Raw genomic sequence first — 19,134 nt, forward strand, 5'->3', positions numbered from 1 at the left:
CTATTCATATAAGTATTTTGTATTTATTAATTCATTAAATTATAACAAGAACTAATACATGAAGTAGTACTTTTAATATCCATATTTTACTCATAAGAAAACTGAGATTCAAAACAGGAAGGCATTTGTGCAAGGCCTACATCTTGGCACCATGTGGTGAAACTGTGATGGATTCCAGGTAACCTCCTCCAGAACCTATTCTCAGTCATCCTTTATTTAGACATTTCATTAGTGAGGGATAATTGGGTTAATTTCAGTGTTTTCACTGTTATGATCAAAAACTCCATTGACAAGAATTGTTGCTCAATTGCATTCATAAGGTAAAATATTAGGAATGAAAACTTTCATCAGAGATAGAAAATATTTTTCTTTTTCTGATAGATATTGATAAATTATTTGTAATAAAAAATTAGCTTGATCAATTCATCAATAGTAAAATTTCATGTTACTTATAAAAATTTACTCAAAGAAGTGCCTGAAGACAGCCAAAAGAATATTATAGGTAGAGCACATATACTCAGTTGCACAAACATACATATATATATATATATATATATATATATATATTTATGAATATAGGCTCCAAAATCATGAGTTAAATTTTAGTGACTTCAGTCTTGAAATGTTACAGTAATAAAGGAGTATGATTAAATAATATTTATTCTAAGAATGCAAGATAGTTTGTTTTGAGAAATATAATTCATCATATTGAAATAGGAAATGACCTTATTACAAAGATATAGTAATCAAAACAGCGTGTTACTGGTATAAAGACAAACATATAGGCCAATGGAATAGCATAGAGAGACCACAAATAAATTCTTACATATATGGTCAAATAAATTTTTACTAAGATGCCAAGACCATTAAATAGGGAAAGGACAGTCTTTTCAGCAAATGTTGTTGAGAAAACTAGATATCCACTTGCAAAAGAATGAAGCTGGACCCTTAGCTTACACCATATATAAAAATTAACTCAAAATGGATCAAAGACCTAAACATAGCAGCTAAAACTATAAAAATCTTAGGAAAAAACCTAGGGGAAAGCTTCATGACATTGGATTTGGCAGTGATTTCTTGGACATAACACTGAGAGCATAGTAAACAAAAGTAAAATTAGATAAATTTGATCTCATTAAAATGAAAAACTTTGGAACATCAAAGGATACAGTCAGTAGAGTGAAAAGGTAGCCTATGGAGTGGAAGAAAATATTTGGAAATCATATATCTGATAAGGGGGTTTATCCACATTATATTTTGCAAAGTCCTGCTACAACTCAACAACAAGTAAAACCAAATGACCTGATCAAAAATGGACAGAGGACTTGTATAGACATTTCTCCAAAGAAGATGTACAAATGGTCAAAAAAAAAAAAAATGAAAAAATGCTTACATTTCTAATAATTAGGGGAATAAAAATCAAAAGCAAAATGAGATATCACCTCCTGCCCATTAGAATGACTACAATTTAAAAAAAAAATAGATGTTAGCAAGGATGTGGAGAAATTGGAACCCTTGTACATTGCTGATAGAAATATGAAATGGTGCAGCTGTTATGGAAAACGGTATGTCGGTTCCTCTAAAAATTAAAAATAGAATTACCATATGATCCAGCAATTCCACTCCTGGTATGTACCTAAAAGAATAGAAAGCAGGATCTCAAAGAGATATTTGTATACCCACGTTGATAGTAGAATTACTCATAATGGCCAAAAGATGGAAGGAACCAAAGTGTTCATTGATGGATGAAAGCTTAAACAAAATGTGGTGTATAAGTAAAATAGAATATTATTCAGCCTTAAAAAAAAAAAGGAAATTCTAACACATTTTATAACATGGCTGAAACTTGAGGACATTATGCCTAGATGAAATAAACCAGTCACAAAAAGATAAATGCTATGTGCTTCTACTTATGTGAGGTCCCTAGAGTAGTCAAATTCATAGACAGGAAGTAGAAGGTGGTTGCCAAGGGGCTGAGGGGAGGAGGAAATGAGAAATTGTTAATGGCTATAGAGTTTCAGTTTTGCAAGATGGAAAGAGTTCTGGAAATATGATTATATAACAATATAAATGTACTCGAAATGTACACTGAAAAAATGGATGGTAACTGTTACCACTGTTAAAAATATGCATCATTTTTATGCATAGTTATTATTGGCTAGCAAGGCTAATGTTAGATTAATAAATAATTTGTTTTTTGTAGGAAAAAATAGTAAATGAAAGAATCCATATATTAATTTTCATATTTGCCAAAGAGAAAGGATAAAATTCAGCATATTTTCCTGATTTTAAAACTCTTTACAAAAAAGCAATAGAGGAAATGTTACTTAACTAAAACAGAATTGTCTTTTTCAAACTTACTGCCAACATCTTCCTTAATGATGAAACTTTAAATGTGTATCCCATAAAATCAGATATAATGTAAAGAATCTACCATCACTCATTCCTAGAAGTTTTAATCCCATGAACTCTTTTTGTAATTTGATAAAGCAAAATTGATTTTAAAAATTTGCAGGCAATGTAAGACGTAAGAATGTAAGATGGAAGAAAAATGACAAAAATGATTTCATAATGGAAAGCAATAGAGAAGAAATTGGTTTATTATATATCAAATATACAGTGTGCTGAGCATATAAAAATGTATCTAAAACTGTTATCATTAAAGTAGGAGTTCAGACAATTAGTGAACGTATGTGGAAGAAACACAAGTTTAAATTCTAATTTACTATATAAACCAAAAATGTTAATGAATTAAAGAATTAAAAGTATAAAAACATTAATTTTTTTCATAACAAGAAAAATGCCCCTAATATTAGATTAGCTATAAAAGCAGAAGTGAAACTTTATATTATATACAGTATAATCCTTTTGAAAAAATATTAATACAGGCATAGCTGAGAGAGTAAGAGAAATAATTTTCTTAAATATACCAAAATGTTACAAATATTTTTTTCTGAGCCAGATGATTAAAGGTGACTTTTATTTTCTTTGATACATCTTTACATACTTTCCAAGTCTTCTACAATATACATTTATTTTTTAATAGGTGGAGAAATAGCTGTTATTAAAAATAAGAATGCCTTTTGCAACTCTGTACAGTGTTTGAATGAATTTCATTAAGTGCCTCTTGGCTGCTTGCTTGATCATTTTTCCCCGGTCTTCTGACTTGACCTTTGCCTAGTCTATCTCGGTATTTCATCTTGATTGATATGGTAGGTGACCTACTATGGCCACCTCTGTTCCTCTACTTACTAAGGGAAGCATGAGGGGCAGATAAAATTCACACCTGAGCAGTTATTTCCTTCAGCTTCCTTCTGGTTCCAAGCTGTTTACAGCTCCTGCAGGTCATATGAAACTCTGGGAAATTCAGTCAGCGCTCACCTTTTAAGCAGGAAATTTAACAGTACCCAGCAGGAGTTTCTCAAGTTGTTTCAATTTTTGAATAGCTTAATTCAATTCAGTGCTACTTTTTCTGCCTGGAAATTCAAGTAATCTTCCTTATTCTTGTGATTTTTACATTAGAACATGTTATATCATTCAGCATGCCTAATATAGCTGTCCTTTCTTACACTTCACTGTAAGAACATAAAAACTCAACTACTTCACCTCAGACTGTATTCTGTCTGACGAAATCTCTCATCAGCACCTTCTATAAATTGAACTCATAAAATATGGCCGTCAGCAAATCTATTTCTCTCTCCTTAGGTATCCATTAGAGAACTGGTTTCTGTCACTTTGAATTTCACCCAATAAAACCTCTCAAATACAACAAAGCCAAATCTCAAAGGTGAATAAAAAGATCAAAATAGGGATGAAAAAAGATATTTTAAACACACAGATGAAATAATTTATAAAATGTATAATATTCAGATACTACCGTACCTATTTGGGGGAAAAAAGATACATTTTATTTGTAATTCTAAGGTCAATTTTAAATAGTTTACTTAATACAGAAAATGTGTATACATTAAAATATTCAGATAAAAGCTTTTGTGAAAAGACCTAAGATGTAAATTCTACCTTAACCTCGTCTATGATTACTAAAAAGTAAAGTAAGATAATTATAAATTAAGGTGTCATAATTTTTTATGTTTATTAGATCTAGCATCTTAATTTTAGGTTAAACATATATAAATATATAGGAGTATAGTGTCTTATGGACTTTGTGCACATTTTATTATACACTGAGGCTCTTTGCATAATCACTGTGTATACTACATTTAGGCCAATTTTATGGGACTTGAAGGACAATAGCATTACTTTAAATGATAACAGAGGTTTATAGTGGTTATGCTTCTTTTTATGACATAGCAATGATTGATTTATTTAATGGCCAATCATTAATGTATTTCAGTGTTTAAAGGTAGTCTAGTTCTAAAATATCCAACATATTATATGAAGCTGTCCACATAGCTGTCTAAATCCACTGATTTACAACTTCAAAATATCAACTTTTTTTTTTTACGCCTGTAGTGTCAGGCTTTTCCTGATAGTATAGAAAACTTACAGGGCTTAAATTCAGATGAACTGAATTCAGATCCTAAATCCTTGGACAATGATTTAACTAACCTTTTTTCTTCATTTCTCTTCTCTATCCAAGTTATATAAAACTGTGAATTTGTATTGAAAGTCTTAAATATAAATCCTTGTTCCATCTGGTTTTACTGGACATTTGACATTGGACATATTTCTTGATTTCTATGAATACCAGCTCCGCTTTGTGAAATGTGAGCTACAATATCACCTAGAGAAAAACAAATGAAATAATGAATATAAAAGTGTTTTGTAAATTACAGGGCTTTATTATAACTTTTGTACATAGTACATATATATATTTAGTGCCTCGTTTTATACTGAGTTCCCTCTCTCCTGAAGTGCTCATATCTTAGTTGAGGCAAACACAAATAATATTCATTCAAAGAATCAGATAATATACAGACATGCAAAGTGTTATAGGAAGCTTGCAGGAGAACAACTCTTTAAATAAATATGGGATACTTGACTAAAGTGGTGGCATTTAAAAAGAGAAATGAACTTTAAAAAGAGAAGAAAAGGAGCCCCAGATAGAGAGAAAATCATGAGCTATTTTAATGGGAGCAGGATCTACCATGGCTGTAGAGTGGTGTGAGATTGACTCTGGCTAGAGCGTAGAATAGGAGGAAACGTGGTGAAAACTGTTTGGAAAGCATTTTGACACAGAGGATAAAGAGCTAGGAGGCAAGCTAGGGGTGTGGACTTTCTCGTTGGTTCAGTGGGGAGCCATTGGAGCTTTGTAATGATTCTTAATCAAGATTATGGCCAATTGACTTCTATGCCTTTTACATTTTTTGCTGTAAATCTGGTGGCAGTAGAAGATGCCAACTAGTTAATTCCTAAGACCTGAAACCCTGAACTCAAGTGTCACAGTTTAATGAACTGAGTGTGGGTAAAATTTGGAAAAACACCCCACACTTTTGCCAATCTACTTATAATTATTTAACAGTAAAAATATGGCGCAGCAGTGAAGTGTTGACAGATAAATGCTAAAAGTTTATAACAGTACACCACTGATGAAAATGCATGAGTAATCTCTTGGTTAATAGGATCTGCAGGCATAGTGCTTTAGGAAAACGTGCATCCTGGCCTCATAGAGATATTTTGTAGAAGTCCCTCTTCTAAGTATATGCATGAAACTAGACAATTCACATAATATGTACATGCATATAGCCATCATATAGAATAAATGCTTAAAAATATGTGTGCTAAATGGATATATGTAGAGAGGACCTTTACTCATTAAGTTTACATAATTACCCCTTTTGTTCATAACACTGCCAGAAATGGCCTAATTTTCATTAAGCATGACTACAGTTTTCCTACACTAATCATATTAATGCCATACTTGTTTTGATACCCAAGAAAGTAATTAGGTTGTTTTTGATGATAGTGAGTATAATATGTATATTAACAAATTGGTATATGTTACATTTCATTTTTTTAATTTCAACTTAAATGTAATCAAATGATAGTGATCCTAGCCAGCTAGCTAACACTTTAAGTAAGCATTCTTTTCCCTAAGCTTCTTTAGTTGATTATTTGAAGACATGGTTTTAATAAATTTTAGAAGAAATTTTCAAGAAAAATTAGGTAGTTGATATTCTAAATCTGAGTATATTGAGAGCACCTGTTCAGTTATAACTATTGCATCATTAGTGCAAAACTTCACATTGCTAATTGAATTAAGTACTTTTTTTACCTTTACATTGAATGAATGGTATCAGTATATAGAAAAAATTCATGTATTTGAAACTGAACCATATTAGGTTCTTGGAAATTATATCTGCCATATTCTGCTTATAATTATTACTATACTACTTGAATGTAAAATTAATGCACTGTAGGTTTTTTTTATTATGAGAAAGTATACATAACATAAAATTTGCCATTTTAACCATTTTTAAGTGTACAGTTTTCAGTGACACTAATTAAAATTACAGTGTTGTACAACCATCAGCAGAATCTAATTCAATATATTTTCCATCATCCCAAACAGAAGCTGTATCTCAAAAGGTCAAAACATAGAATTATTATATGATCTAGCAATTCCACCTCTAAATATATATCCAAAAGATTTGAGAACAGGGACTCAAGGAGATACTGGTACACATACATATGTTTTGGTTTTTGAAGAACCACCAAATTGTTTCCCACAGTGGCCACATTATTTTCCATTCCTGCCAGAAATGTACAATTTCTCTACATCCTTGCCAACATGTGTTATTTTCTTTTTCTTTTTTTTTATTACAGCAATACTAGTAGGTGAGATGTGATATCTTATGGTTTTGATTTGCAGTTTTCTAATAACACATGATGTTAAGTATTTTTTCATGTGCTTATTGGCCATTTTTATATCTTCTTTGGAGAAATGTCTATGTAAGATATTTTCTCATTTTTACATTGGGTTATTTATCTTTTTGATGTTGAGATGTAGGAGTTTTTTTTAGTATATTCTGGATATTAATCCCTGTGCCCATCTTTCAGATAGGCCCCCAGGCAAATGAGAACAGGCAAACACAATAGAATACTAATAAGGTCTGTTCTGCTTCCTCCAGAACCAGGGACCAGGGTCCCACACTGGAATGTGGGCTTCCAGCTTCACTACTGCAGCCGAGTCAGGGAGGGAGTTGGGCGAGGACAAGTAAGAATGCCACAACTTCTTCCTACCATTTGTAGGTTGCCTTTTTCTGAATTCAGCATTTTATTGGTTACTGTATACCTTTGCCTGTTTATTCTAGAGTACTGACAAAGTTGGTTGTGACTGTTTCTGCCTGTTTTTCAGTGTTTTTGTGAAGAGACAGGTATGTTGAACTGCCTACTCTGCCATTTTGCTGAAGTCACACCCCTTTACTAGAGTTTTATTTTCTAACTGGAGTCAATGGAATTAATAAGTAAGCATTGCCCTAAGTACTGTAGGAGATATACAGGTGGAAGACTAGACCGTCAAGGAATTTAGAGACTGATATGACATGCATATAAATTTCTCTCATACAAGGTAGTTTATGACCTGCATTAAACCCAAGGAGTTGGGAAAGATTAATGATAACTTTTATGATGGACTTTGGAGGTTAACCAGGATTTTTATAGTTGGCGATAATGAGGAGAAAAGGTTCAGCTGGAAGTGACAGCATACGTATAATGCGAGGAATGAAAAATAGAACAGAGGAGAGTCCTGTTTTATGGGTTTGTAGGCTATTTGTAGAGTTTGGTAAAAGATAAAGCCAGATGATATAATTATGTCTATGTTTTATTCAGAAGGCAATGAAAATAAAAGCTTTTAAGCAAAGAAATGCTATGATTAAAGCTATTGCTTTAGGAGTTTAGTTTGGCAAGGGTGTACAAAAATGTATTGAGAACACAAAAGTTGGATTGAGATGGGTATATTTTGCTTTGTGGCTGAATTCTTGTATTTTATGTATAAGTACTTAAGAATTACTTCTAATTTGGAAATTTCAAATAAATTAATAGCTGTAAAAATTTAGCATCGTTTAAAAGTATGAAACAAGTGAAAACCATCCTCTGGTGTTTAGTTATCAATCTGTGGCAAACTTTACATTTACAACATCTAACACACAATATATAATGATTGCATTTTACAATAAAAATTAGAATAATTAAAGAATACTAATGAATATAGATTCTATGCTTAATGTATAGAGATTGTTCATAACAGTAGCAAGCATAGTTTTCCCTATTTTTTATTTAATTAGTGTCTGTTACACTCTCTTTAAAGGCCAACACTAAAGTGTGTAGAAAATTTTCAATTTTCAATACTTCTAATTATAGTATTTTGGCTCCCTATTTGGAAATAGATAGTATTTTCTATTTTAAAATATTCCAAAGTATTTCTGGACTGTTTTTGTTAAAATAAATTGAATTAAAAATAAAATAATCTTTAATGGTCAGCAAAAATAATAAAAAATTAAATGAATGAATGAATAAATAAATAAATAAATGTATGTTCACTAGCATTCAGACATGGCTGTTTTCTGTCTAACCCAGGGGAATTTAAGTTCCCTGAGTGCAAACACTTGTTTTGTTCTCTTTACTCACAGAACCTAGGTGAGTCCTATCATCATATAGTTTCTTGATAAGTATTTTTGGATGTATGATCTAAAGAATATCTGCCTTTAATATAAAGGTAGTATTTTTTAAATACACTATTTATAAAAGACAGTAATAAATAAAATTTCTCATAGCTAAGTTACCTATTCTTCCCTCATATATGAGTTTACGTTAATAGACTGTTTATTCCATAAGAGGTATGTTTAGTCTGTCAAAAATTTGATGAAAATAGAAGAAATTATATGATTAACTTAACACTATTTTCATTGAATAGAATGATGATGCAATTTTTTTCTTTATAATTTTCTCTTGTGTGTCTATTAAGATTTATAAAAGAAAAAGTTGGTATTAAAACAATAATTAATTAAGACATAACCTGGGGGGAAAAAAAGGAAAAGGGAAGCTAGAGAACATGGAAATATGAATTGATGGTGATGGGGTGATAAGAAATCTTGTTCTGCATATCTCAACTAATGAACTTTTATCCCAACTCCTTGTTTGTTCCCCAGATGCCACTTGCACACTCAATGCCACATTCTCAATTTGGTGCTTTTCTAAAGTCTTGACTCACAAGTCAGTATTCCCTGCTGCCATCTTGGTATCAAAGGATCTTCTGTCTTACTCTTCTCAATGAATTTGTTCATGAAATTAACTGATTTTTACCTTGGTAAAAATTTAATGAACAAATCCATATAACTTGCTAGTAAGAGATGTTTGAGGCAAAACATCTTTTTCCAGGGTTCTTCCACTTAACGTTTACATTTTAAAAAGTGATATTCAGCAGATTGTGTACTGCTTTGACTTATAAATGAATGAATGTCTCTAAAGGTGAGAATATAAACACAGCTAGAAAGAACTGTTTGTTTTTTCTTTTATCCTAGTGAGACTGGTAAATTAGCATATGCAGAGACCATGGGAACTTGCAGTAAATGATCTTCTGTAGGCTGTTCATTTATTCATTTATCTAATAATTTACCATCACTAATCTTCCAAGTCTTTCTGTGTGCTACATAAGAGAAGAATAAAGTCACTAAACCTGGGCAGGATCATGCTTTAGAGAAAAAGCTATACAAACCCATTACTAGTTTTTTTTTTTTTTTCTTTTTCTCATTTGCCCTTGGCTTTCTATTAATCACTATGTTACCACTTGATTATCTTAAATCTCTGTTACATACTTTCAAATGGGTAAATCTAAACAAGTAATATTAGCTCAATTACATATGATTTTAGTAAGGATATCAAGTTCTCAAAGAATGTTGGCTATAAGCTAAGTCTCCTAACAAATCAACATCTTTGGTGTAATCTGACTTCTTGAAATCACTGGTATATACAGGGAATCTTGAGCATATTATATACAACCTTGTTTTGGTGATATGACATTAGGGGAAAAAAAGAGAAAAAATCCAAAATATTAATTAATCCTATTACATAAGTCTATGTCAATTCACAACATTATTTATGGCATGATTTCTAATTTCTTTTGAATGCCCTATCATATTTTACCTACATTGGATACAATAAATGATGTTCTCTCACAATGAAATGTTAAGAAATTTTGTTACTAAAAAATTCCCATAGTTGTAGTGAAAATAATTTTATGTGCTTTGATTCTTCAATGTTAATCAATCCATGCTACTCCCCAAACTAACCCTGTCCCAACCCTTCATGGTACTAAGCAGCAGAGAACAACTACAATGACAAAAATTCTAAGTATTTCTTCAGTGGCCAGAATTTTTTTTGCCCGTGTTTTGTGGCTGCATCCTGTCTCCAGCAGTTTGTTGCAATACTTAATTAAGACTAAAATACATTAATCTGTCCCTGAACAGATTGAAAAAATAATAATTTCCAAGTAATATAGAGTCAGCGAGACTCTCCATCCTGGGCAGCCATCCAAAACTGTTAGAGTGCATGCCCACTGAAATAACCTCTATAGAACGACACTTAGATTTGACCAGAGATAACGTGTATGAGTGTGTAAAAAGAATATATCAGGACTTTATCTAGTGGAACCTCAGAAATCGTATGTGAGTTACTTCCAGTCCAAGATATTGATCAGACCTGTGAATTTTACTTTCTGCTTAAAATATATCATTACAATGGCAAAGGACAAGGAAAAGAGAAAATATATATCCTCACCTAGAAACTAGGAAAATGCATCATCCAAATGCTAGAAATATTGAGGAGTTTTGTAAAATATAGCTCATTTAAAACCAGAGTAGAAGAGGAACAACAAGGTGTGCTTATACAACTTTAAATGAATACATACATACATATGTACATACATACATGCATACAAAGAAAATTAAAGAGTTTGGGACTCAGGAATTCCATATCCAGTCTGTTCCTGGCTGAAAGTTACCTTTCTTCCTACTTTCAAACATTTCTAAAAATATTTCAGCCAACTTAGAAATTAATTAAAATTAAGAAGTTAACCTTTCAGCTTTCAGCTCGGAGGAGGCTCAGGTGCAACTTTCTTCGGTCGTCCCGAATCCGGGTTTCATCCGACACCAGCCGCCTCCACCATGCCGCCTAAGTTCAACCCCAACGAGATCAAAGTCGTGTACCTGAGGTGCACCGGTGGGGAAGTCAGTGCCACGTCTGCCCTGGCCCCCAAGATTGGCCCCCTGGGTCTGTCTCCAAAAAAAGTTGGTGATGACATCGCCAAAGCAACTGGTGATTGGAAGGGTCTGAGGATTACAGTGAAACTGACCATTCAGAACCGACAGGCCCAGATTGAGGTGGTACCTTCTGCCTCTGCCCTGATCATCAAAGCCCTCAAGGAACCACCAAGAGACAGAAAGAAGGAGAAAAACATTAAGCACAGTGGAAACATCACTTTTGATGAGATTGTCAACATTGCCCGACAGATGTGGCATCGATCCTTAGCTAGAGAACTCTCTGGAACCATTAAAGAGATCCTGGGGACCGCCCAGTCTGTGGGCTGCAATGTTGATGGCCGCTACCCTCACGACATCATAGATGACATCAACAGTGGTGCAGTGGAATGCCCAGCTAGTTAAGAACTGCAGAGAAAAATAATAAAGGGTTATTTGACAACCAAAAAAAAAAAAAAAAGTTAAGAAATATATGAGTGAAACAGTGATAGAAACAAGAAAATATTGTACTAAGTTCTTATGTATTATTAATATGGATATCAACTTTCAAGAAAATATTAAATATTCTATAAGAAAATAAAAAGAGATTCAAATAATAATGTGAATCAAATGTCCAAGATTATCTCTATAAAAACCTGGAAGAGTTTGACGAGTTTGGAGAAAAAGATGTAAGACAATATGTTTATCTCCTTCCATAAAGAGAAATCAATAGACACTTTTATTTTTGACCACTAGTTAAAGAAAAGTGTAATTTATAACTTATTTATTAAAGAAAAAAGAAACAAAACTAGAATCAATATAGTAAAAGAAATAAAAGCTTTTAAAAAGATAAAGAATGATAAGAAGGACTTCCCTGGTGGTGCAGTGGTTAAGAATCCACCTGCCAATGCAGGGGATACGGGTTAGATCCCTGGTCTGGGAAGATCCCACATGCCATGGAGCAGCTAAGCCCGTGTGCCACAGCTACTGGGCCTGTGCTCTAGAGCCGGAGAGCCACAACTACTGAGCCCACGTGCCGCAACTGCTGAAGCCCATGCACCTAGAGCTCGTGCTCTGCAGCAAGAGAAGCCACCGCAATGAGAAGACCACGCAGCACAACGAAGAGTAGCCCCCGCTCGCTGCAACTAGAGAAAGCCCGTGCACAGCAACGAAGACCCAACGTGGACAAAAATAAATGAAAAAAAAAAAAAAAAAAACAGAATGATAAGAAAAGTGAAAGCATGAAATAAAATAACACATAATAGCATTAGCTATTATAATAAATGTGATTATGTTAAACCTTACAAACTAATGACTCTCAGTTTATGTCAAGAAAGAACGAAATTTGCTTATTTTAAAGCCCACTGAAACATCATGATGCCTACAGTTTCAAAATACTAGGCAAATGCAATTAAAAAACCAAATACTGTTAAAATATCAATATTAAATCAAAGTACAGCTTAAGGAAATTAATAAATAGTACAAGAAATATATTTATATAAATACCATTTAAAATCCACAATACAGATAATTACAGTTATGAGCCAACATTTATTGAGCGCTTCCTGTATGTCAGGCATTATTCTAAATGCTTGTAAGTGGCTGCTCAAGTAACTCTCACAGTAGCCTATCAGTTAGGAACCATTATTACCATAATACCCATTTTATGAATGAGGAACTTGAGACAGATAAATTAAGAAACTTGCCTTTCCATGTAACCAGCAATTAGTAGAGCTGCAATTTGAATCCATTCTGGAGAGTTAGACCTTAATTGTTACATGACCTTGTCTCCTCCCTTTGTAATAGCCATCAAGCATCAGGTACCAGAGTAAGATATTAAAACAAAAAAAGCAACATCTGCACAAAGAGACATTGAGAAAAGTACCATCATAACAACGATGTTCAAATAATAATATTCTATTTTCTAAGTCCTCAACAGATCAAAAATAAATAAATAAAATAGACTTTAAATGTGATACATAATAACAAGATAGACAGACATAGATGCATATAGATATAACTTCTACCGTAAAAACAAATAGTATACATTATTTTCAAATACTTGTAGAACAATTAAAAAGTCAATTAAGTGATAATGTCATAGGGCAAAAAGTTATTCTCAAAATTCTTTAAACATTAAAAGTTGCATGCCACATTCTCAGTAACTAAAATATTTAATCATATGACAATTTAATAATATATTCCTAAAATATATCTAAGAGAATTTTAAAATATAATTATAGAATTTTTGATTAATGAAGGAAAATAACAGTATTACATATTAAACTGCAAATGATGATAAGAAAATACTTATCAAAGAAATATGTTAAAGACATTTATAATTAAGATAGAATATAAACAAATAAATTAATAAAAGTATCATACTCAATAATCTAGAGATGAAAAGAACAAAATTAACCTGTTAATACATTAGAAAAGAAAAACATTGATATATTCCAGCATGGATCTTTGGTGGTGAGAGGAAAATTTCCACCATAATAGGCTAGAAAAAAATCTGGAATTTCTGAAAAAGGGAGAGAGAGAGAGAGAGAATTAAAGATGACAACTTCAGTATCTTTTGTAAATTAATCTCAGAAGTGACATACCACTGCTTTTCACATGTTCTGTTGGTCATACACACTGACTCTGGTACAGTGTGGGAGGGGAATACCAGGAGATCATTGGGGACCTCTTAGAAACTGGCTACCACAGTACACCCTCTAGCACTCAAATGAGCCATTTCTTTCAGTTATTTTTTGGTAAGGGATTATATTTTACAATGTAGGAACATTTGTCCAGGAAGCTAAAAATCTTTTTCAAGATACTACTGTTAAGACAGTAGAGATTTAACCCAGGTCTTCTGACCTAAAGCCTCATGGCTTTTCTCCTGCAATAAAATAGAATGCCATGTAGGTGTACTACTGTGTGTAGCACTGTTTTCCAGCATTCATAATATTTCTATACTGCTGAGCTTTTGAAATCGTCATGACTATTTTTTGCTTCAGTTTTGCTTTATCCTCTAGCCTTCAGTTTACTCTCAGCCATATCCTACTGGTATAAATGTTCCAGACTGACAAATTCTCTCTCTGCTTTTCCAGATTACTGTTTGTTTGTTTTTTTTTCTTTCAATAGACATGTATACTATAGAACCAGACTTATTCAGATCGCATGAATTGTGGGAGTAAATACATTTGAAGTGAAAATGTATGGGTCTTTCCATGTTAGTCTGCTCAGGCTGCCATGACAAAACACAGACTGGATGGCTTAAGCAAAAGAAATTGACGGCTCCCAGTTCTGGAAGTGGGAAGTCCAAGACACAGATTCTAGCTGATTCGATTCCTGACGATGGCTCTCTTTCTGGCTTGCAGATGGCTACCTTCTCCATGTATTCTCACATGGTGGGGAAAGCAAGCAAGCTCTCTTGTGTCTTTTATAAGGAAACTAATCATATTAATCATAGATTTACCCTTATAACCTCATTTAACCTTTGTCACTTCCTTACTCCAAATAGTCACATTGGGATTTAGGGCTTCAACATATGAGTTTTGGGGGCACAAAATCCATGAAGTCCTTTACACTTTCCCTATGAGGAAAAAATGTGCCTGGACTTTGGGATATTACAGCTTTCAAGGGGCTTTTCATTTTCCAAAGGGGCTTGTGTTTTTTCACATTATTTTTCTCAATAGTAGTCCAGATAATGAACTTTTAATATATTTGTGTTTCCAATAAGTAAGTTGCTCACAATATATGGAGTTCTATTATTGCTCTTATTTTAGAAAAATGTATTTCCTAAGTTTCAAGTTTTATAAACATTCCCTGTTTAAATTTAATATAATACATTGCAATTTAAAACACTTTTCTATAAAAAGGAAAATTGACAAAATTTACCTACATAAGAGGCTGGTAGTACTGAAGTAAAATTAAAGTAATGAAAATAGCATTACCTCAAAGTGGACTTGAATTTGTTTTAGTCACTTAAGTAGCACCCTATTAGAGGATCAGATTTATTTTATATTAATATAAAGAGTAAAACAAATACATTATGTTAATAATCCAGTATAGTACTTCATTATAATAATTTCACTATTATCTGAGGCCATTGATACTGTAGCAGATTGAATTAAGCTATTCTCAGCATTTCTCTTCTAGACCTACATACACACAATGCTCATTATAATCAAAAGGGCTGTTCAACAAACATTTTTGAAGTAAATCAATTCAATTAATGAAGGAATCCATTTTCTTGGATTAATATTTGAGTTTCTGATTTTACTACTTTTCAAAAATACTATATATTTTTACTACTTTTAAGGAAAATGTGACCCTTATAACAGAAATTGACAAGCTATTGAATGTATTAAAGTCAGTAACTGATATATATTATAGTCAAAGCATAAGAAACATGTTCTTAGTAAAATATAAAATGATATTATAATGACTTTAGAGCTCTACCTAGCATTATATTGTTTGTACCAACTTGTGTTAAATTTATCAACCAGTCTTCTGAAGTCAGTAAAAGAAGGAATTATTTTAAAAGAGTAATTTTAAGAATAAAATAGAGGCTATCATGTATCCATGTGTTTTGATCCATTTGTCTGCAGTTGTTTTCTATTGTCATTAAAACCCCTACAAAATTCTCTAATTCCGTCTCCTAAAACAGCTCTGAGAAGCCAGTTGTTCAACTATCTTAATTACATTCTCTTTTTGATCATTTTTACTAATGAGTTAATATATCATGGAATTATTGTCTTAGGAATTGAAAGAAAACAATTTGGATGATGCTTTTGTATTTTACATTTATTTACAACAAAGTTTCGTAGCACCTTCTAGCTCTGCAAAGAAATTATAACAATGACTATTTATAAGAAATAAAATATGTCTTCCACTAAGTAAATATAACACAAACAAATAAAACCTATCCCCAAGGTATAGTTTCTAGTGTGCATGTGTTTGTGCGTATGTGTATGTCTGAGAGAGAGAGAGGGAGGAGGGAGTATGTACATGGTGTAGGTCGTTCAAGATTACAGAATAACAGTGTATTTGCCTCTTACACTTTTGACAACATAAGAACACAAAATGAGCAAAATGTGAAGCTGAAAGTTAACTTACGTGGAATTTGGAAAAATCACAAATTCTTTGCTTTGCTTTTAATCAGTTAATTGAGAACAGTACATTTTTTTAATGAGAGGGTACTTCATAGAAAAGTTGCAAAAATGTATTTTAATAGTATCATCATTTTAACAATTTTTATTATTACTATGATAGTCATCTGGAATTCTTACAGTCCAAAATATCACTCCTAACAAAATTTGCAATCTTAAATATTTACTTTAAATCACATTGTCTTCTATAAATTCTAAGCTTTTGTGAGCAATGATGTAGAATATAATAAATACTAAATATTAATTGCTGCTATTGAAAATTTCAAACTTAAGGGAATAATTTTTTAATGAAGACTTAAGCTTATAATTTCTTGCTTATGGTTTAATACAAAGAACTCTGGTACCCTGTTGTGTAGATTTAGGGTTGGTAAAATTAGTTGGAAATGCTAAATATATCAGTCATTTAAAGGTCACTTGAAAGTTTGGTATTTTGCCTTGATGATCAGGTAACAAGTTAAGAATAAGCCAGTTCAGGCTTCATTAAGACAGTTTTGAGGTAGTTTGTTTTTCAACAATAATAATGGTAATAATAGTAATAATAATGCATGACAGTTTCAAGTACTACTTTATGCTAAACTCTGCTGCTGCCATCCTTGGTTTCTTTTTAACTATTTACGCATGATTTAGGTGGCCTGTATCAAAAGACTTGCTTAACATACTGAAAACTTTTATAAAGCCTCTTATAGTCCATAGATAAGAATCAAATTTAACATAATTTTGAAGATATTTTGAAAGGCCTATGATATTCTATGAAAGAAGAATCTGTGGGCACCAATTACTTCACCTTCTAGAAACAGAATGAGTTTTGTTTTTTTTAACATCTTTATTGGAGTATAATTGCTTTACAATGGTGTGTTAGTTTCGAGAATGAGTTTTGAATCAGTATTTTCAAACTTCCCCCAAATAAAGTGCTTTCTCTTTAGTGTCAACAAAGCTTTATTACATCATTTATTTGGCTTATTTGTCATTAGTAAACAATATTTATTATGTACCAAGCAATAGGGGGAGTTGAGGAAGCCCTTGACATCCTTTTTTTTTTTTTTATCCTCCAGTTTTTAGAGCATAATGTAGAATAGAAAATGATAAAGACATTACCTTAGGTTCCTAAGCATAGGGCATCATAGTCATATTATTGTAGTGACATTAGAACAAACATACAACTTATAAACTCCCACCCATATCACATACATCAAAAGCAGAAGAGATAATGAAGTAAAAGGATTAAATGGAACTGAGAGAGATCAATCCCAGGATTGGGGGATTTTGTAACTAGTGTAGCACTGTCTCCACGTTCTAGCTGGAATCCCAGTAGAGAAGTAAATGCTGCTTATATCATTTTATGCACGAATGAAAATGATTTAGATAATTGATATGTTATTCTAGCAAATCCAATTACATGAATATTGTCAACTGACTAAAAAATCTAATTGCTGGTTACAGAACTTATTGCTGAGGTTCTTCCTAATATGTTTCAAATTGACATTGTATACAGGATTATACCTCATTTATGATTTATGGGAACAAAATTCTTGGCAGTGTTTATATATATACATGCATGCATATATATATATATACACATATGTGTGAATATGTGTACAAATATATCCAAATGTATACAATATATAAAAAGTATGTAACTTATCAAAGCTTTCTTTGTGTCCTTTGAACTTGGATGACTAGACAGTGAAGCTCACCATAACTCTCTAGCACCACCATTTTCATACGTCCTCCAGTCTAGTCAACCAGCTCCACGGTGGGCCTTGTCTCTCCTGTAGAGCACTGTCTCTAAAACCCATCACATCTCTTGGTACATGGAAAGTCAGTGAATCGTCTTAGCTCGAGCATCTTCTATTACACTTTGATTATCATTGTGAGCCATTTTAAACTACGTTCCATAGAACCACTGGTGTTTTGAGAAGGTGCTTTTAATAGAGCTTTGGTGAAACAAATAAGGGGAGAAGGAAACCCACATCCTTACCATGGTTCTAAGGCCCTATATGTGTTGGCCTCCTGCTCCACTGATGCCACATGCTACCACTCTCCCTGTCTCTCACTCCAGTCCAGAAGCCACTGGCCTCTATGCCTCAGTGACCTTACTACACCTGGATATCACTTCCTCAGATATCTACATGGCTTATTCCCTCACTTCATTCAACTCTCTGCTCATGATTCATCTTGTCAGAGAGAACGTCCCTGACTACCTACCTAAATAATAACTTCAACTACTTTTATTTTCCTTTATTGAGCTTACCACAGTAGGATATCTTAAATATTTTTTGTTTATTGTCTCTCACACAGACACAAGAATGAAAGCTTTATGAGTGTTTGTCAGAATTATACTGATATGTCCCACTGCTTAGAATATAGAAAAAATGGAGGTGCTCAAAAAGTACATAATGAATGAATAAATGAAAAAGTGAGTCCCTTATATCCATGTCAACCAGTTTTTGGTTTTTGTTTTTCGGTGTACCACAAAGTGTCTTTGAAGAACACTTTTCTTTTGTAACAAAATCTCTGTGTCTGAAAAAAGTTTGAAAAAAACAGTTCAATTTATTAAAACCTATGATACTAGGTAGCATAAGTTCTAAGTATGTTTTTGATGCTATTGAAAATAATTCTATAAAGTATTAAAACATCTTACAAAAATATGATTAAAGTAGTTTATAAAACTTGTTGCCAACAATTGCCAAAAATCCTTAAATTAAGAAATGCTCAAGTTTTCATATTTCTTTAGTAAATCCTTTCTATAACTTGTGAAATTGGGGAAAAGAAACTAG

At 32.4% G+C, this 19,134-nt stretch overlaps 1 protein-coding gene and 1 pseudogene across 3 annotated transcripts in view; both read left to right on the forward strand.

Moving 5' to 3' along the window:
* The window catches only part of SPAG16 (sperm associated antigen 16), a gene marked incomplete at its 3' end in the record, with an annotated part of 901,411 nt that overhangs the window by 496,288 nt on the left and 385,989 nt on the right, over window positions 1-19,134 (forward strand). The window lies entirely within an intron of this gene.
* On the forward strand, window positions 11,023-11,629 carry LOC309663506 (large ribosomal subunit protein uL11 pseudogene; annotated as a pseudogene). The gene has a single exon. The product of its transcript is annotated as a large ribosomal subunit protein uL11 pseudogene (transcript).

This window comes from Balaenoptera physalus (assembly GCF_965194825.1).
Source record: "Balaenoptera physalus genome assembly, chromosome: 6".
Taxonomy (NCBI): Eukaryota; Metazoa; Chordata; class Mammalia; order Artiodactyla; family Balaenopteridae; genus Balaenoptera; species Balaenoptera physalus.